The 21,427-nt window shown below is 52.4% G+C and overlaps 1 pseudogene; it reads right to left on the bottom strand.

Annotated features, from left to right (window-relative positions):
• Positions 1 to 12,414: 12,414 nt before the first annotated feature.
• On the bottom strand, positions 12,415 to 13,277 carry LOC147724154 (lactoylglutathione lyase-like; annotated as a pseudogene).
• Positions 13,278 to 21,427: the final 8,150 nt, after the last annotated feature.

The following is a 21,427-nucleotide window of genomic DNA, read 5'->3' as shown; positions in this document are numbered from 1 at the left end:
TAGTGTGTGTGCCTGGTGAAAGTGTGCACTGACAGCTGGTGGTGTGTGTGCCTTGTGGATGCTTGCACTGACAGCTGGTGGTGTGTGTGCAGGGTGGAAGCGTGCACTGACCGCTGATGGTGTGTGTGCCCAGTGAAAGCGTGGACCGACGGCTGGTGGTGTGTGTGCCTGGTGAAAGCATGCACTGACGGCTGGTGGTGTATGGCTGGTGGAAGCGTGCACTGATGGCTGGTGGTGTGTGTGCCTGGTTAAAGCGTGCACTGATGGCTGGTGGTGTGTGTGTCTGGTGGAAGTGCGCACAGACGGCTGGTGGTGTGTTTGCCTGGTGGAAGCATGCACTGATGGATGGTGGTGTGTGTGCCCGATGGAAGCGTGCACTGACGGCTGGTGGTGTGTGTGCCCGGTGAAAGCGTGCACTGATGGCTGGTGGTGTGTGTGCCCGGTGGAAGCGAGAACTGAGGGCTGGTGGTGTGCGTGCCTGGTGGAAGCATGCACTGACAGCTGGTGGTGTGTGTGCCTGGTGGAAGCTTGCACTGACGGCTGGTGGTGTGTGCCTGGTGGAAGCATGCACTGACAGCAGGTGGTGTTTGTGCCTGGTGGAAGCGTGCACTGACAGCTGGTGACGTGTGTGCCCAGTGAAAGCGTGCACTGATGGCTGGTGGTGTGTGTGCCCAGTGAAAGCGTGCACTGATGGCTGGTGGTGTGCGTGCCTGGTGAAAGCGTACACTGATGGCTGGGAGTGTGTGTGCCCTATGAAAGCATCTACTGATGGCTGGGGGTGTGTGTACCCGGTGGAAGCGTGCATTGACGGCTGGTTGTGTGTGTGCCTGAGGGAAGCGTGCACTGACGGCTGGTGGTGTGTGCCTGGAGGAAGCATGCACTGATGGCTGGTGGTGTGTGTGTGCCTGGTGGAAGCATGCACTGATGGCTGGTGGTGTGTGTGCCTGGTGAAAGTGTGCACCGACAGCTGGTGGTGTGTGTGCCTGGTGGAAGCGTGCACTGATGGCTGGTGGTGTGTGTGCCTGATGGAAGCGTGCACTGATGGCTGGTGGTGTGTGCCTGATGGAAGCGTGCACTGACGGCTGGTGGTGTGTGAGCCTGGTGGAAGCGTGCACTGACTGCTGGTGGTGTGTGTGCCCAGTGAAAGCGTACACCGATGGCTGGTGGTGTGTGTGTGTGTGCCTGGTGAAAGCGTGCACCGACAGTTGGTGGTGTGTGTGCCTGGTGAAAGCGTGCACTGAAGGCTGGTAGTGTGTGTGCCTGGTGGAAGCGTGCACTGATGGTTGGTAGTGTGTGCCTGGTGAAAGTGTGCACTGATGGCTGGTGTTGTGTGCTTGGTGGAAGGGTGCACCGACGGCTGGTAGTGTGTGATGGCTGGTAGTGTGTGTGCCTGGTGAAAGTGTGCACTGACGGCTGGTGGTGTGTGTGCCTGGTGGAAGCTTGCACTGACGGCTGGTGGTGTGGGTGCCGGGTAGAAGCGTGCACTGACCGCTGGTGGTGTGTGTGCCCAGTGAAAGCGTGCACTGACCGCTGGTGGTGTGTGTGTGCCTGGTGAAAGCATGCACTGACGGCTGGTGGTGTATGGCTGGTGGAAGCGTGCACTGATGGCTGGTGGTGTGTGTGCCTGGTGAAAGCGTGCACTGACGGCTGGTGGTGTGTGTGTCTGGTGGAAGTGTGCACAGACGGCTGGTGGTGTGTTTGCCTGGTGGAAGCCTGCACTGATGGATGTTGGTGTGTGTGCCCGGTGAAAGCGTGTACTGATGGCTGGTGGTGTGTGTGCCCGGTGGAAGCGAGCACTGAGGGCTGGTGGTGTGTGTGCCTGGTGGAAGCGTGCACTGACAGCTGGTGGTGTGTGTGCCTGGTGGATGCGTGCACTGACGGTTGGTGGTGTGTGCCTGGTGGAAGCATGCACTGACGGCAGGTGGTGTTTGTGCCTGGTGGAAGCGTGCACTGACAGCTGGTGGTGTGTGTGCCCGATGAAAGCGTGCACTGATGGCTGGTGGTGTGTGTGCCCAGTGAAAGCGTGCACTGATGGCTGGTGGTGTGTGTGCCTGGTGGAAGTGTGCACTGACGGCTGGTGGTGTGTGTGCCCGGTGGAAGCGTGCACTGACGGCTGGTGGTGTGTGTGCCAGGTGGAAGCGTGCACTGACAGCTGGTGGTGTGTGTGTGTGTGCCTGGTGAAAGTGTGCACTGATGGATGGTGGTGTGTGCCTGGTGGAAGCGTGCACCAATGGCTGGTAGTGTGTGTGCCTGGTGAAAGTATGCACTGATGGCTGGTGGTCTGTGTGCCTGGTGGAAGCTTGCACTGACGGCTGGTGGTGTGTGTGCTGGGTGGAAGCGTGCACTGACCGCTGGTGGTGTGTGTGCCCAGTGAAAGTGTGCACTGATAGCTGGTGGTGTGTGTGTGCCTGGTGAAAGCATGCACTGACGGCTGGTGGTGTATGGCTGGTGGAAGCGTGCACAGACGGCTGGTAGTGTGTGTGCCTGGTGAAAGCGTGCACTGACGGCTGGTGGTGTGCGTGCCTAGTGGAAGTGTGCACAGACGACTGGTGGTGTGTTTGCCTGGTGTAAGCGTGCACTGATGGCTGGTGGTGTGTGTGCCTGGTGAAAGCGTACACTGATGGCTGGGTGTGTGTGTGCCCTATGAAAGCATCTACTGATGGCTGGGGGTGTGTGTACCCGGTGGAAGCGTGCATTGACGGCTGGTTGTGTGTGTGCCTGAGGGAAGCGTGCACTGACGGCTGGTGGTGTGTGCCTGGAGGAAGCATGCACTGATGGCTGGTGGTGTGTGTGTGCCTGGTGGAAGCATGCACTGATGGCTGGTGGTGTGTGTGCCTGGTGAAAGTGTGCACCGACAGCTGGTGGTGTGTGTGCCTGGTGGAAGCGTGCACTGATGGCTGGTGGTGTGTGTGCCTGATGGAAGCGTGCACTGATGGCTGGTGGTGTGTGCCTGATGGAAGCGTGCACTGACGGCTGGTGGTGTGTGAGCCTGGTGGAAGCGTGCACTGACTGCTGGTGGTGTGTGTGCCCAGTGAAAGCGTACACCGATGGCTGGTGGTGTGTGTGTGTGTGCCTGGTGAAAGCGTGCACCGACAGTTGGTGGTGTGTGTGCCTGGTGAAAGCGTGCACTGAAGGCTGGTAGTGTGTGTGCCTGGTGGAAGCGTGCACTGATGGTTGGTAGTGTGTGCCTGGTGAAAGTGTGCACTGATGGCTGGTGGTGTGTGCTTGGTGGAAGGGTGCACCGACGGCTGGTAGTGTGTGATGGCTGGTAGTGTGTGTGCCTGGTGAAAGTGTGCACTGACGGCTGGTGGTGTGTGTGCCTGGTGGAAGCTTGCACTGACGGCTGGTGGTGTGGGTGCCGGGTAGAAGCGTGCACTGACCGCTGGTGGTGTGTGTGCCCAGTGAAAGCGTGCACTGACCGCTGGTGGTGTGTGTGTGCCTGGTGAAAGCATGCACTGACGGCTGGTGGTGTATGGCTGGTGGAAGCGTGCACTGATGGCTGGTGGTGTGTGTGCCTGGTGAAAGCGTGCACTGACGGCTGGTGGTGTGTGTGTCTGGTGGAAGTGTGCACAGACGGCTGGTGGTGTGTTTGCCTGGTGGAAGCCTGCACTGATGGATGTTGGTGTGTGTGCCCGGTGAAAGCGTGTACTGATGGCTGGTGGTGTGTGTGCCCGGTGAAAGCGAGCACTGAGGGCTGGTGGTGTGTGTGCCTGGTGGAAGCGTGCACTGACAGCTGGTGGTGTGTGTGCCTGGTGGATGCGTGCACTGACGGTTGGTGGTGTGTGCCTGGTGGAAGCATGCACTGACGGCAGGTGGTGTTTGTGCCTGGTGGAAGCGTGCACTGACAGCTGGTGGTGTGTGTGCCCGATGAAAGCGTGCACTGATGGCTGGTGGTGTGTGTGCCCAGTGAAAGCGTGCACTGATGGCTGGTGGTGTGTGTGCCTGGTGGAAGTGTGCACTGACGGCTGGTGGTGTGTGTGCCCGGTGGAAGCGTGCACTGACGGCTGGTGGTGTGTGTGCCAGGTGGAAGCGTGCACTGACAGCTGGTGGTGTGTGTGTGTGTGCCTGGTGAAAGTGTGCACTGATGGATGGTGGTGTGTGCCTGGTGGAAGCGTGCACCAATGGCTGGTAGTGTGTGACAGCTGGTAGTATGTGTGCCTGGTGAAAGTATGCACTGACGGCTGGTGGTGTGTGTGCCTGGTGGAAGTGTGCACTGACGACTGGTGGTGTGTGCGTCCGGTGGAAGTGTGCACTGACGGCTGGCAGTGTGTGTGCCTGGTGAAAGCGTGCACTGAAGGCTGGTAGTGTGTGTGCCTGGTGGAAGCGTGCACTGATGGCTGGTGGTGTGTGTGTGTGCCTGGTGAAAGTGTGCACTGACGGCTGGTGGTGTGTGCTTGGTGGGAGCGTGAACCGACGGCTGGTAGTGTGTGTGCCTGGTGAAAGTGTGCACTGACAGCTGGTGGTGTGTGTGCCTTGTGGATGCTTGCACTGACAGCTGGTGGTGTGTGTGCAGGGTGGAAGCGTGCACTGACCGCTGATGGTGTGTGTGCCCAGTGAAAGCGTGGACCGACGGCTGGTGGTGTGTGTGCCTGGTGAAAGCATGCACTGACGGCTGGTGGTGTATGGCTGGTGGAAGCGTGCACTGATGGCTGGTGGTGTGTGTGCCTGGTTAAAGCGTGCACTGATGGCTGGTGGTGTGTGTGTCTGGTGGAAGTGCGCACAGACGGCTGGTGGTGTGTTTGCCTGGTGGAAGCATGCACTGATGGATGGTGGTGTGTGTGCCCGATGGAAGCGTGCACTGACGGCTGGTGGTGTGTGTGCCCGGTGAAAGCGTGCACTGATGGCTGGTGGTGTGTGTGCCCGGTGGAAGCGAGAACTGAGGGCTGGTGGTGTGCGTGCCTGGTGGAAGCATGCACTGACAGCTGGTGGTGTGTGTGCCTGGTGGAAGCTTGCACTGACGGCTGGTGGTGTGTGCCTGGTGGAAGCATGCACTGACAGCAGGTGGTGTTTGTGCCTGGTGGAAGCGTGCACTGACAGCTGGTGACGTGTGTGCCCAGTGAAAGCGTGCACTGATGGCTGGTGGTGTGTGTGCCCAGTGAAAGCGTGCACTGATGGCTGGTGGTGTGCGTGCCTGGTGAAAGCGTACACTGATGGCTGGGAGTGTGTGTGCCCTATGAAAGCATCTACTGATGGCTGGGGGTGTGTGTACCCGGTGGAAGCGTGCATTGACGGCTGGTTGTGTGTGTGCCTGAGGGAAGCGTGCACTGACGGCTGGTGGTGTGTGCCTGGAGGAAGCATGCACTGATGGCTGGTGGTGTGTGTGTGCCTGGTGGAAGCATGCACTGATGGCTGGTGGTGTGTGTGCCTGGTGAAAGTGTGCACCGACAGCTGGTGGTGTGTGTGCCTGGTGGAAGCGTGCACTGATGGCTGGTGGTGTGTGTGCCTGATGGAAGCGTGCACTGATGGCTGGTGGTGTGTGCCTGATGGAAGCGTGCACTGACGGCTGGTGGTGTGTGAGCCTGGTGGAAGCGTGCACTGACTGCTGGTGGTGTGTGTGCCCAGTGAAAGCGTACACCGATGGCTGGTGGTGTGTGTGTGTGTGCCTGGTGAAAGCGTGCACCGACAGTTGGTGGTGTGTGTGCCTGGTGAAAGCGTGCACTGAAGGCTGGTAGTGTGTGTGCCTGGTGGAAGCGTGCACTGATGGTTGGTAGTGTGTGCCTGGTGAAAGTGTGCACTGATGGCTGGTGTTGTGTGCTTGGTGGAAGGGTGCACCGACGGCTGGTAGTGTGTGATGGCTGGTAGTGTGTGTGCCTGGTGAAAGTGTGCACTGACGGCTGGTGGTGTGTGTGCCTGGTGGAAGCTTGCACTGACGGCTGGTGGTGTGGGTGCCGGGTAGAAGCGTGCACTGACCGCTGGTGGTGTGTGTGCCCAGTGAAAGCGTGCACTGACCGCTGGTGGTGTGTGTGTGCCTGGTGAAAGCATGCACTGACGGCTGGTGGTGTATGGCTGGTGGAAGCGTGCACTGATGGCTGGTGGTGTGTGTGCCTGGTGAAAGCATGCACTGACGGCTGGTGGTGTGTGTGTCTGGTGGAAGTGTGCACAGACGGCTGGTGGTGTGTTTGCCTGGTGGAAGCCTGCACTGATGGATGTTGGTGTGTGTGCCCGGTGAAAGCGTGTACTGATGGCTGGTGGTGTGTGTGCCCGGTGGAAGCGAGCACTGAGGGCTGGTGGTGTGTGTGCCTGGTGGAAGCGTGCACTGACAGCTGGTGGTGTGTGTGCCTGGTGGATGCGTGCACTGACGGTTGGTGGTGTGTGCCTGGTGGAAGCATGCACTGACGGCAGGTGGTGTTTGTGCCTGGTGGAAGCGTGCACTGACAGCTGGTGGTGTGTGTGCCCGATGAAAGCGTGCACTGATGGCTGGTGGTGTGTGTGCCCAGTGAAAGCGTGCACTGATGGCTGGTGGTGTGTGTGCCTGGTGGAAGTGTGCACTGACGGCTGGTGGTGTGTGTGCCCGGTGGAAGCGTGCACTGACGGCTGGTGGTGTGTGTGCCAGGTGGAAGCGTGCACTGACAGCTGGTGGTGTGTGTGTGTGTGCCTGGTGAAAGTGTGCACTGATGGATGGTGGTGTGTGCCTGGTGGAAGCGTGCACCAATGGCTGGTAGTGTGTGACAGCTGGTAGTATGTGTGCCTGGTGAAAGTATGCACTGACGGCTGGTGGTGTGTGTGCCTGGTGGAAGTGTGCACTGACGACTGGTGGTGTGTGCGTCCGGTGGAAGTGTGCACTGACGGCTGGCAGTGTGTGTGCCTGGTGAAAGCGTGCACTGAAGGCTGGTAGTGTGTGTGCCTGGTGGAAGCGTGCACTGATGGCTGGTGGTGTGTGTGTGTGCCTGGTGAAAGTGTGCACTGACGGCTGGTGGTGTGTGCTTGGTGGGAGCGTGAACCGACGGCTGGTAGTGTGTGTGCCTGGTGAAAGTGTGCACTGACAGCTGGTGGTGTGTGTGCCTTGTGGATGCTTGCACTGACAGCTGGTGGTGTGTGTGCAGGGTGGAAGCGTGCACTGACCGCTGATGGTGTGTGTGCCCAGTGAAAGCGTGGACCGACGGCTGGTGGTGTGTGTGCCTGGTGAAAGCATGCACTGACGGCTGGTGGTGTATGGCTGGTGGAAGCGTGCACTGATGGCTGGTGGTGTGTGTGCCTGGTTAAAGCGTGCACTGATGGCTGGTGGTGTGTGTGTCTGGTGGAAGTGCACACAGACGGCTGGTGGTGTGTTTGCCTGGTGGAAGCATGCACTGATGGATGGTGGTGTGTGTGCCCGATGGAAGCGTGCACTGACGGCTGGTGGTGTGTGTGCCCGGTGAAAGCGTGCACTGATGGCTGGTGGTGTGTGTGCCCGGTGGAAGCGAGAACTGAGGGCTGGTGGTGTGCGTGCCTGGTGGAAGCATGCACTGACAGCTGGTGGTGTGTGTGCCTGGTGGAAGCTTGCACTGACGGCTGGTGGTGTGTGCCTGGTGGAAGCATGCACTGACAGCAGGTGGTGTTTGTGCCTGGTGGAAGCGTGCACTGACAGCTGGTGGTGTGTGTGCCCAGTGAAAGCGTGCACTGATGGCTGGTGGTGTGTGTGCCCAGTGAAAGCGTGCACTGATGGCTGGTGGTGTGCGTGCCTGGTGGAAGTGTGCACTGATGGCTGGTGGTGTGTGTGCCTGGTGGAAGCGTGCACTGACAGCTGGTGGTGTGTGTGCCAGGTGGAAGCATGCACTGACAGCTGGTGGTGTGTGTGCCTGGTGAAAGTATGCACTGAGGGCTGGTGGTGTGTGCCTGGTGGAAGCGTGCACCGATGGCTGGTAGTATGTGACAGCTGGTAGTGTGTGTGCCTGGTGAAAGTATGCACTGACGGCTGGTGGTGTGTGTGCCTGGTGGAAGTGTGCACTGACGACTGCTGGTGTGTGTGTCTGGTGGATGCGTGCACTGACGGCTGGCGGTGTGTGTGCCTGGTGAAAGCGTGCACTGACGGCTGGTGGTGTGTGTGTGTGTGCCTGATGAAAGTGTGCACTGACAGCTGGTGGTGTGTGCCTGGTGGAAGCGTGCACCGGCAGCTGGTAGTGTGTGACAGTTTGTAGTGTGTGTGCCTGGTGAAAGCATGCACTGACAGCTGGGGGTGTGTGTGCCTGGTAGAAGCATGCACTGATGGCTGGTGGTGTGTGTGCCTGGTGGAAGCATGCACTGATGGCTGGTGGTGTGTGTGTCTGGTGGAAGCGTGGACTGATGTCTGGTGGTGTGTTTGCCTGGTGGAAGCGTGCACTGACGGCTGATTTGCCAATTTTAATTGCTGCCTTACATTGTAATTGCTGTATTGCACTGTGTCATACTGCTAAACCATTTTATGCTGAATTAATTGTATTAATTTGCCGAATAGCGCTGAACCACCTCGCCTGCTAATTGACTGCATGAAGCTCTGTGTCGTCGCTGTGCTGCTGCCATTTAATTTATGTGTTTGTGACATCGAGGCGTGACCGAGTAGACCGGGGACACTGCCTTTTTGCACTATATTGGCTGCTTGTTCGGTTTTACGCCGCCGGCCATTTTGTTGTTGTTGTTGTTGTGTCGCCCTGCCCGGGTCTCCACCCCGCTCCCGCCTTCCCAGCTGACCCTCCCTTGCCCCTCCCCCTCCACTATCCACATATGACAGATGCCTTTACACCCAGCGGTATCGCGCAGCGGTCGCGCCCCTTGCGCGCCGAAGGTGCGCCAAAGGTAAGCCCGTCTACGCCCGTCTGCGCCTCGACCGCGCCCAGCGCCAGACCCCCTGGTCCCCGCAAAACCCATTCCACCCGCATAACGTACGACGCCGCTACCCTCTTAGCCCTTAACCCCGGTCGTACTCCACAATGCTGCGAAGCTACCCCAGGATGCACCCACGGTCCTTTCGCCTGCCACTCCTGCAAGTTCACCTGCATCAGGACCCACACCAAATCCACTTCCCCCAAACACAACTCCGACTCTAACCACCTGAAGTTCATCCTGCTGAACACCCGCTCGGTCCACAGACACGCCTCTGAACTCTGGGACCTACTCGACACTGCATCACCAGACATCGCCTTCCTTACAGAAACATGGATGAACACATCATCAGGACCCGACATCGCCATAGCCATCCCGGACGCTTACAAGATCATCCGAAAAGACCGCACCAATCAAACAGGAGGAGACATTGCCATCGTCCATAGGAACACCATCAAAATCACGACAAGCTCCGACGATAATCTCACAACCGCCGAACATCTCCACTTCCAGATCCACACCGACCCCAGGACCACACTTAGAGGCACCTTCATCTACAGGCCTCCAGGAACCCGTACACAATTCAGCGATTACATCACTGACTTCGTCAGCCCACATGCCCTCGCCTCCGAGAACTACATTCTACTAGGAGACTTCAACTTCCACCTTGAAAACAAATATGACAGCAACACCACCACCCTTCTGGACAACCTGGCCAATCTCGGACTCAAACAACTTGTTGACACCCCCACCCATGTAGCCGGACACACGCTCGACCCTATCTTCACCTCCAGCAAGCACATTTCCTTCGATCGCACCACAGCTCTCCATTGGACGGACCACAGCAGTGTTCACTTCAGATACAAAACCACCTTGACCCACAACCCCCCACAACCTATTCCTCGGAGAAACTGGAACAAAATCACTTCCGACCAACTCCTCACATCACTCAACGAAAACTCTCCCACCCTCTCATTGGACCCAAACCAAGCAGCCACCAAACTCAAGCAATGGATCACCCACAGCGCAGACGAATTAGCACCCCTGAAAAACAACCAGATCAAATCAAGCAACAAAAAGGCTCCCTGGTTCAATGATGACCTTAAAAAATCCAAAAAGCTATGCCGCACCCTAGAGAAAACATGGAGAAAAAACCCAACCACCGACAACATGGCAACCCTGAAGGCAGCCACCCGCAAACACCACCAACTGATTCGATGCACTAAGAAATCAGCACTCAAGGATCGACTCGACAACAACGACCATAACAGCAAGGAACTTTTCAACATCGTCAAAAAATTCACCAACCCCACCGCAGCATCTAACGACATCACTCCCTCCCAAGACCTCTGCGATGCATTATCATCCTTCTTCTACAACAAAATTGCCGACATTCACAACAGCTTCGAGAACACTCCCTGCGAACAACCCTCCCCACCCCCCTCAGAACCTACCCCGCCAACTAACAACCTCAGCGCCTGGAACCCAATCACCACTGAAGACACCATCCGCCTAATGAACTCAATCCACTCTGGCTCGCCAACCGACCCCTGCCCCCACCACATCTTCAACAAAGCTGACTCCATCATCGCACCCCATCTCCGTGATGTCATCAACAGCTCTTTCAACTCTGCCACCTTCCCAGAAAGCTGGAAACACGCCGAACTCAGCGCCCTGCTGAAGAAACCCACAGCAGACCCCTCTGAACTTAAAAACTACCGACCCATATCCCTCCTCCCATTCCCTGCCAAAGTCATTGAGAAAGCCGCCAACAGCCAGCTCGCCGCCTTCCTTGAATCCAACAACTCCCTCGATCCCTATCAGTCTGGATTTCGAGCCAAACACAGCACCGAAACTGCCCTCATTGCAGCGACAGACGACATCCGAACACTACTGGATAACGGAGAAACAGTAGCCCTCATTCTACTCGACCTCTCCGCCGCTTTCGACACAGTCTGTCACAGCACCCTTATACAACGCCTCAGCAACATCGGCATACAAGGAAAAGCCTTGGACTGGATCATCTCATTCCTCTCCGGGAGAACTCAGAGAGTCCGACTCCCCCCATTCAACTCAGAGGCCACTGAAGTCATCTGTGGCGTACCACAAGGATCATCACTCAGTCCCACCCTCTTCAACGTTTACATGAGCCCACTCGCATCCATCGCGCGCCAACACAACCTTAACATCATCTCCTACGCCGACGACACCCAGTTAATCCTTTCCCTCACCAAAGACCCTAAAACCGCCAAAACAAATCTTCACGAAGGCATGAAAGAAGTAGCCGAATGGATGAAACACAGCCGCCTAAAACTCAACTCAGACAAAACGGAGGTGCTCATCCTAGGATCTTCCCCTTCCGCCTGGGACGACTCTTGGTGGCCTTCCGCTCTGGGCACAGCACCCATACCCACAGACCACGCACGTAACCTTGGCTTCATCCTAGACTCCTCTCTCTCAATGTCTAGACAAGTCAACGCAGTCTCATCCTCCTGCTTCAACGTACTTCGTATTCTCAAAAAGATCTTCCGCTGGATCCCCCCCCCCAAGACAAGAAAGACTGTCACCCACGCACTGGTCACGAGTCGACTGGATTATGGTAACACACTATACGCCGGAATCACAGCAAAATTACAGAAAAAACTCCAACGCATCCAAAACGCATCAGCGAGACTCATATTGGACATCCCTCGCCAAGATCACATTACCAGACACCTGAAAGACCTCCACTGGCTTCCCGTAAACAAGAGAATTACGTTCCGTCTCCTCACCCAAGCACACAAGGCCCTCTACAAACTAGGACCCGAATGCCTCAACACTCGACTGTCCTTCTACACACCCAACCGCCAACTAAGATCCTCCAATCAAGCCCTCGCCGCAGTCCCGCGCATCCGAAAATCCACCATGGGGGGCAGATCCTTTTCCTTCCTGGCGGCCAAGACCTGGAACTCACTCCCCACTCACCTCCGCCTTACTCAGAACCACATCTCCTTCAGAAAAGAACTTAAAACCTGGCTATTCGACAAAAAATTATCCCCCCCTCCCCAAGCGCCTTGAGACCCTCTAGGTGAGTAGTGCGCTATATAAATCCCTGAACTTGAACTTGTGGGTGTGTGCCTGGTGGAAGCGTGCACTGATGGCTGGTGGCGTGTGTGTGCCTGGTGGAAGCAGGAGCCTTCACAATGATAGAAGACGCAAATGAAACTGACGAAGAAGGAAGGGGAGTGTGAGCAGAGGAGCATGATTCAAAGCGAGAAGACACAAATGAAGCTGACCAGGAGGGAGGGGGAAAAGAAGGGGGTGGTGCAAGCAGAGGAGCATGATTACAGCAATAAAAACACAGATGGCAGCTGTGCATGTGCTCGAGCTCGTGAATGTAAGGTGTAGGCCAGCAAAAGCCTCTGATGGCACTTTTAAAAGCCACTTGCTAAATGTCTCGAAGAGACAGCTATGCGCTGTCTCAGACGAGACCTAAAAAGGGAGTTAGTCTTTTAAAAAAGTGTTATGTCAAGTACAACAAAGATATAGAATTCCAATATTGTAAACTGGTAGTGTTTTTATCGTACATACTCATTTTCAGCCTCTTGGAGCAATCTCTTCGAACATTTGATGGCACGGACCCAAAAGCTAAGATATTTATATTATATTTAACATGTTGTTGGGACTAAGGATTTCAATCCAGTAACCGTCAGGATCCTGTATAAAAGCAAGTCCTTCCTTTTTACCATCATCTGGTTGCTTCACAGATGTTACTCCTAGATCTTCAAATCTTTTACAAACTGTGTAGACATCTGGAAATGCAATGCCAATGTCCCCAAATCCTCGAGAGTCAGAGCTTCCGTTATGATAACTAGGCCTGGGTGGTAAATTCTGTTTCTCTCGTGGAATTTGGGTAATTTCGGGTTCCGCAGAGAACGCAAAATTGTCCAAAATACTGCGTTGCGCGACTTCACGAAATGTTTTGCTTGTTTGCGTTCTCAAAATGCGTGTTCGCAAGATATTTACCCCCGAGGACGCAAACAGAGATTGCGAACCAGAAAAAAGCATTGCGAACAAGCAATACTGCATGTTTGTGGAATTTCTGCATGTTCGCGGAGATTTTTTACCGTTTCGCGGAGATGTGCGTAACGCAATTACGCAAATTCCACCCACCCCTAATGATAGCTCCTCTCTTCACTTCCCCAATTATAAGTCAGTTCTATTGTGGTCTTCCTGGAAAAAGTCCATGCTGTTCGTTCTTTTGTATTGCTGGGAATGTCCTTTTTGTCTTCATAACCCATGAAATAAAGTGAACATTTCATAGATGAAAAATCAAATTTCTGCAAGAGTGTCATTCAAAGAACTTTGGTGTAAAATTCTAATGACTTTTTGGGATCTTTTATCCTAAGCATAGTTTGCTCCATCAAGTAATCCTTAATGCTGGGGTCTCGGTCTGTGCACGCGCCGACCATGTCTTCTTTGGACAGGCCATGCAACTCCGGCGCCAGGACTTCGGACATGATGCCGCTGAGGCGGCGGGTTTTGGACGAAAGAGAGGAGACCTGACTGAACTAGGTGGAGAGGCGGGAGCTTGGTCCCTTACATTCTAATTTTTTTTTTTTAATTCTTTTTATTAAAGTGAAAAAACATAAAAGCCAATTACAGGTACCTTACTTCACGGAACATAATACAATTATACCAACATAGAATAAATCAATGGGCATTCCCCAGGGCAAAGACGGTGCTATGAAAAGTCACTATCGTGCGGTCGCATTAAAACAGGAGAGACGTTCTTTCCAGATCAGCCAGCATTAATCACAAACCCCACCACCCCAAGAGACAGAAGCATTACAAACAGGATATTTCCTAGTGGCAGGAGTGCGTAAGGCAAGAGAACTAAAAGTGAAACTACGACCGCAAAAATCATGCAAACCAACCCACGATACATTCTACAAATCAATGTGAACAACATCACCCCTGAGACCCATCGAACAGGCTTACCCCACAGGAAGGTACCCGACATCAGGATATTAATAGGATACTGAACACAAAAACAAACAAAGACAATACAAAACACCCCAACCCCCACCCTGCACCCCTGCATATGACTTTCGCCTAACCCCAACTAGCAGTGTGCCTGTCGCCCCATCTAACTAGGTTCTAAAGGTAGAAAAAGAAAAGGAAGTGTGGAGGAGGATATCTTCAAATAGGCTCCCAGTCTCCCCTCCCCTCCGCCAGAAACAAGCAACCCCTGTGAATTAGCTATAATTTTAAAAGAAACATCCACAAAACAGGCAGGGTAAGCCGTAAACACCGCCCAACTTGATCATAGTGATGACAAATCCCCCATTTATTGAAGCCACAATCTTGAACCCAGTCCGTAAATCTCATCCCTGGCTCTTTCGATCTTTCATGCGAACCCCTTCCATACGAACCACCGCATTAACAGGAGAGTCAAGGAGCACCAAAAGTTCTGAAAAGTTAAGTCTGGAAAGAGTCAAAAGTGTTAAGCCCTCGTGGGTTACTCCGTCCCTGACGATCTCCCTCGCCCAGTCCGATACCAGATATTGTTTCCTTCTCGACCACGATGAATCAGTCAGGGAAGGGAAAGATGGCATTGTGATCCGGAAAAAAGTACCAGCAGTAACCAGGGACGGAGACCCAAAAGGTCCTCCCTCGATCGGCAGCGATGTTAAAGATGGCGATTTTCCCAAGGCCACGGGCTCATTTTCGTTTGTAGACACACTGACCAGGGACTTCATTATTTCTTTCTGCACGGGGCCCATATTCGTCGGCATGATAGTCACTGTGGGGATCATGGCTCGCTGTTGATCTCGCAATGGCGCTGGGTCCGGTCTCATACTTCTCGTTACTAATGGACTGGCGATCATTTTGTGGACTATAAGTTCCACTCGTTGATGTAGTGCCCCGATGGCGGCCAAGATGGTCTTCAGTGATGGCTCAGACTCCGTCCGAATCTTCCCCTCTCCATCATCTTCGATCATAGTCACGTTCCCTAGAGAGCCAGGTCTCTCCGGGTGAACTGACAAGAACAAATCGGACGGCTACAGAGGGTGACTTGTCAATTATCACAGCAGCACTCCGTTAGTCTGCTACCGTGAGTGAGGATCCCGACCCAGCGGACCCGGCGGCGGAAACCGGGTCCCCGGGACAGAGACCCCCACCCACAGCCCCAGACGTGCTTTGTCACCACTCCTGCGGTAGTAAATCTACCAAATGACCGCCATCGAAATCGGGCAAAAACAAGTTCCACAGCGAGAGACCGGACCCCACCAGTGTCCCACGGCCGATGTTGATCAACTGAAGCCCGGCTGGGTCAGTACTCGAGGCCCCGGCTCACGATCTGGGGTAGGCCGTAGATTGAAACACAACGTATCTTCGTCATTCAGAGAGGTAAAATTCTCCGGACTTCACCATCAGACTCTGTACCGGTTCAGACACGCGAAAGGTGGGCGGAAATTCAGGATATTAACAAGGATCGTCCGGCTGGAGAAAGAGGTCGGCGGAGCCGGGAGCCTACGCGGCCATCTTGGTTGCTAGCGTAGCTCCTCCTCCCATACATTCTAATTTTTAACAAGTATTTCATAGAGCCAAGGTTTTATATTGCTATGAGTGACATTTTCATAATGTCAGAGTAAGTATGAGTGACATTTGAATGACTATGGGTGACACTTTCTTGCCAGCAGAATTAAGCAATACAGAGGAGGGATGACCGCACTGAAAAGCGTTACACCTTAGGAATGGTACTTGCCAGGAATCGTTGACTAGGAAGACAGATCAGTATTTCTGTCCTGTGACACTGTTTGTCTGCATCAATATTTCATCTTTCTTGCAAATCAACATGCTGTGCACTTTATTGCTGTTAGATAACTTGTAGGTACTGAGTTACTGCCTATCATTTAAAGGCAGAGCCGAATCCCATCTAAGTGGACATGTTTCTTCTTCTCAAATTCCATTCCTTTCTGATGAATTCATTCTATAGTTTATCCATTCTCCCCGACTCATTTATGATTATTGTTGCAAATATTTTTGTCGCTCACCCGTAAACAAACCAAACTGGGTGTACTGCACTTATATTTTATACTAATGCGAACAGTTGGAGCCCCTAGTTTGACTTTAAATGATTACCATGTAAAACTACTATTACTGGTTTTTGGAAAAGTTAATGCCGCCTTTTACTTGACCTCCATTGCTAGGGGCAAGGGGTACTAAACTGAAATAGGCACCGTGTAATATGGCTAAGTAGGTTCAACTCCCTGCTGTAAGGATTGGTGTGAAATCTGCAAGGCCCATGAATGGATGTGGTCTCCGTTCTTCATTTTTATCTGATGTTGATGGTGTGGGGTGGTGTGATGTTATTTATAGTGCTATGAAGCTCCAGTGATGATGACACCTCGAGCACTGTAGAAAAACAAAATGTATTATTACAAATACCATGAATCTGTGTCATTGTACGTCAAGTGGACTTCAAGGCATGAGTTAAAATTCTTCATTTGTGGATGTTGTCCCTGTTTTTACAATTTTCTTACAAGCATGAGCTATGATTACTGTGTGCAGAACGAGGTTTGTACAAAGTATGGCTCCAGGCACACAGGGTGAACATTGTCACATAGAAACTTCGCTCCTAAAGGGCTACAGTTCTTGTAGAAATAAAATCCTTCTTATTGAATATGATGTAAAGTGGAATGTCTGCTTGGGAGTGTATACAAATGATTCCATGGCATGTTTCTGCCTCTGCAGAGCGCCTTTGACCAGGAAGTGTGGAAGTTGTTGACAACGACAGCAGGCCTCACGTGCAGCTTGTCCGTGAGCAGAGGTCCACCAGGGGCTTACTATGGCATGCATTGCTCTGCAGCCCAGAGGAGGAACTGTCAGTTCTTTAGCCATGTATGAAATGCTGCTGAGGGCAGATCACCTTGTAGATGCCCCACTGAATGGAGTCTGGCCTTCCTGCCATAAGCAACTACTACACTGAACTTAGACACATTTACTTCTTTCGAGGGTGGCAATGATTCCTCATGCCACTTAATTCTGGCTCGTCCAGGACCTGAGCACACACGCACACGTCTCAGGTGTGGCCAGTATGGTTGGGTCCGGTTGCGTGATACCGTGTGCGTGCACTGCAGCTGCGAGCTCTTTCTCATAGTGCCAGCTGCAGCAGAGTGTCAGTGTGCCAGCAGGTACATGAGCCGCTGGTTGGGTCGGATTCATCGCTGGGAACCCACCACGTGGTGCAAGGGGCCATCTATGCTGCCATTGCCCCAGCAGCCCTTAGTGCAGCCAGCAGCCCATGAAAGCTTTGTGAAATGCCGCCTGCTCAAGTTGCATGCCTCAAACAATACAACGTCTTTGTAGCCATTGGGCTGGGCAGGCACGGACTTCGACATCCTGATGTCAGTGAACCCTAAAGGCCATCAGCATTATCGTAAAATTAGCAAAGAGTATAGGAGATGAAGAGGCGCAAAAAGTTACTTTCTGTGGTACTCACTGTTTGCCTTGGAGAATGTTTGTAGAGAAGAGATGACTACAAAGCCCTTTAGGGTGAACTACACAATGCATCTTACATGGTGGGGTGTGAATTCTTAACGGAACACACATTTTCCAACAACTCCACACTATTTCTTGGAGAAACAAGGGATCATGTGCGTTAATAGTTACAGCTCTGAAACAACGTACAGTATCAGTTCTCCAGAAGCCGTCTATACTAACAAGCCAGCGAGGCACAGAGCTCCCTCAGTCTAAATCTCTCCAGTAACATTTCTAATCATCTTTTGTGCTTCCGGTGATGGTCTCTCAGGTCTAAACATAAGAGCACTGTTAGAACTGGGGGTCTATAGTTGGCAGAGGAATGCGCCTTTTTCCAAGTAGGCACCCTTGCTTCTAGTCAGGATAAGGGGGATACACACTTTAGATAGAGCCTGCTCACCCCCTTGGTATCTGGCATGAGCAGACTGGCTTAAACCAAAGGCAATGTGTAAAGTATTTGTACCCAAACTCACAGTAACACAGTGAAAACACCAGAAATGGACACCACACCTGTTTAGAAAAATAAAGTAACTTTATCTAAACCAAAAAAGACCAAAACAACAAAAATCCAACCTATATGAATTCAAATACGACTTTAAAACAATGATCTCGAAAATAGAACTTGCAGAAAACAAATAGCTCCACCTGGGTCTATTATGACATTGTGACAGGCAGTAATTCAAACAATGGGTCAAATGCGAGATGCGCGGCGTAGGGCATGGAGTCACATGGACCCCCAAGCAGATGTACCTTAGAACGAAGTCTTTGGATGATGCACGGTGTCATGGAGGTGAGGCATCGGTGCCGAGGTTGAGGTCCGTTCCCTGGTTGTCATGGCTGAGGTGAGGTGTCATGTCCACAAGGAGTCGATGCGTCGAGTCCAAGACAGTGGAAGTCAGTTCAGTCGGTGGTGAGGCTTTAGTTCTAGTGAAGCGATGCAAAGTCATAGACTTGTGAACTCACCCTTGTCGGTTACTGGCTCAGCAATAATGGGACTCAGGCGCTGATGGTGACGACGTTGTGTGAGCACCTGAAAGACCGATAACTGCAGACGTCGAAGGGCATCGGAGCTGCAGTGTAGACAGGGTGGTACATCTTGCAGTTAATGGGTGGTGCCCCAGGCCTCGCTGATCGTTGTGGTGGTGAAGACAGCATAGGAGTTGGTTTTCTTTGTGTTGCAGGACCAACCACACAACTGGGATTGGTGCTATTTTGAATGCAGGAGTCCACACAGTAGTCGAGGTGCTGGTCAGTCAGTTGCAGGTGAAGTCTTGGTGTTCTTGAAACTTCACAACAGGACGCTAGCACACACAAGTCCAGTTTATGCCCTTTCCTTGGCAGAAGCAACAACTGCAGGTCAACCCAGCAAAGCCAACAGCAAAGGGGTAGTACTCCCACTCACAGCGCTCCAGCTCTTCTTCTAGGCGAAGGTTCCTCCTGAATACAGAAGTGATCTAATTCTCTGGGGTTAAAGGTCCTCTACTCATACTCTATTTGTCTTTGTGACAAGGGTCTCTGAGCCTAGTCTAATCAGTTCTGTCTTCTCTGGTGCAGCAGGGCCACAGGAGGTGGAAACAGCATTGTGTAAAGGAGACACAGCCTATTCAGGTGCAAGGGAAACTCTTCCCACCCCTCTAAAGCCAGCCAAGGTCTATTCAGCCCAGCAATGCATCTCCCAGGAAAGGCAGGACACACATCAACACCCCCCGAGTGGCTCTACAGTGAATGCACATACCTAGCCCCTGTCACTGCACAACCAGACAGTCAATGCACAAACCAGTAGAGGCATGCAGAATGTTTAAATAAGAAAATGCCTACGTTCTAAAAGTTCAAAAACTGGGTTGGCGAAGTGAGCTAAAGTAAGATGATGGATTCAACTCAGATCTGTGACTAGGGTGAGTGCCTGAAAGGATTCAGCGTTTCCTCCATCATCTTTTTGTGTTTTCGCTACTTTCTAAAAATGGCATTTTCAAACACATAATTAAAAAAACATCTTAACTAAAAGATGTGTTATTGAATTCTAAGTTCAGAGAACCTTAACTCAATTTCTATATCTTGTCCCAGTGGAAATTTATGCTTCTAAGATGGCATAAAGCAGTGCCCATTTTAGCCTATGTGACAGATAACCTTTCAAAAGTGAAAAACTAAATTGGCAGTATTTCACTATCAGGACATGAAAAACACACCAGTATTTTTTTTTGCAGAGTTTTATATAGCACTGGCTAGACCCGGAGTTATCAGAGCGCTTTACATGAGGATCAGTGAATTACAAGTTACAAAGAATTACATCAGTTACATGAGCAAAGTATAAAATAAGTGAAAAAACTTTGATTAAACAATAACCTGAGTTAGTGCCTAGCATAGTGAAGACACACATCCAATGGGGCATGGAAGGGAGAGGGAGAATGGCAAAAAGGGGTAGGGAATGCATATCAAGTCAGGCAGACAGGTAAGGAGAAAGGAGGCGGGGAAGGGAAGGAAAAACAGCCGAGAGACAAGGAAAAACTATGTTCAAAGTCCGGCTGGGTATGTCACGGCCGAGGGGGTGGAACAAGAGCCAATCTCCTCTATAGTTGCCTGAACAGCTTCACCGGGCATCAGCCATGCAAGCTCGGGCCCCGCGGTTAGTACAACATTCGTGGTTTCCGCCTAGGGAGCATTGTCATAGTTCCATTGGTCGCACCAGTACCGGTGTTACTGGGAAGCACAGCCCGCCTCGCCCTCCAGCTCGTCCCCAGGAGGGCTGAGTTATGTCCATCAATGTCGGCATCAAGGAACGCTTACAAAAGAATGCGATGGGGAAATACTGTGTACAGCCAGAGATGGAATGTAGCACCAATCACCTGGAATGGCTTGCGATGAGCCATGGCCTCAGCTCACCGATGATGGGAAACTTCCCATCGTCGTCATAGGGTCAGAGTGTCGTGTCAGCTAGCTAGGCTAAGCAGCAGAGACCATAGCATGTCAGCAACCATGCACAAAAACTGGGGGGCTATCGCCAGCCTCAGAGTTAGGAGATCAGGGCGCCACTTACCCTGTCAACCGAGCGGGCCTGTAGAGAATGCAGCAGAGCCACCACAGGATGCCTGATGTGCCGTGTGCTGTGGGAGGACATGGATCTCAGTGCTCCTCGTCTGTAACGCAGGCTGAGGCAGCGTGCTCAAACAGACAAACAGAGCCGGAGCGTCAGTCGGAATATGTCCTACCTTTCACATACACTGCACCCTGCCCTTGGGGGTAACTTGGGCCTACTTGAGGGGTGATCCCACATTTAAGAAAAGGTTAGGTTAGGGCCTGGCAAGTGGGTGCACTTGCCAGGTCGGCATGGCAGGTTCAAACTGCACACAGACACTGCAGTGATAGGTCTGAGATACCTTTTTAGGGCTACTCCTGTGGGTGGCACAATCAGTGCTGCAGGCCCACTAGTAGCATTTGATTTACAGGCCCTGGGCTCACATAGTGCACTGTAATAGAGACTTACCAGTAAATCAAATATACAAGCACCAATTGCAATAGCAATTTATACTGGGAGCACTTTCACTTTGACACTGATCAGCAGAGGCAAAGTTCCTAAAGCCTCTAAGACAACAAATGCCAGCACAGCATCAAAAATACAGGAGGTTGAGGCAAAAAATCAGCCAAAACCACGCCAAGGATGTCAAGTCTAACAACCACATTGGGAGATCCCCCCACGTGACTCATAATCGCCGTCTGTGAAAAAGAAATGAAGCCTAACCTGCTTGAGCAGAAACGTGCTTAATAAACAGAGAAACACGCAGTGGTCAAGATGTGGATCTGTTTGAAGCATGCAGTTTATTGTGCAAATGTATCAATGCTTAAAGTTGACGTGCCATGCAGAAGAATGCATAAAGTGCTGTGTGCTGTGCTGATCAAGGGGGAAAGAGCAGAGGAAGCACGCGTTGCGATGGCTGACCAGGAGGAACCATGAACGCATGCTGGCCAATCCGAAGGAATAATGAGTGAAATCGCCTGGACGTAAACCAAGTCACTTTCTATGTGGATACCAAATATTAAGGCTCATTCTTTGCTATAATATGTGGCATTTCCTACTTTTCAAGGTTTACCTTTTAGAAATTGACATTTTGAAATTGTTTTTTACTTA

This window comes from Lissotriton vulgaris, chromosome 4_1 (genome assembly GCF_964263255.1).
Source record: "Lissotriton vulgaris chromosome 4_1, aLisVul1.2, whole genome shotgun sequence".
Classification (NCBI taxonomy): Eukaryota; Metazoa; Chordata; class Amphibia; order Caudata; family Salamandridae; genus Lissotriton; species Lissotriton vulgaris.
Note: the sequence above shows the minus strand (reverse complement) of the source record. Positions and strands in the feature narration are given on the sequence as shown.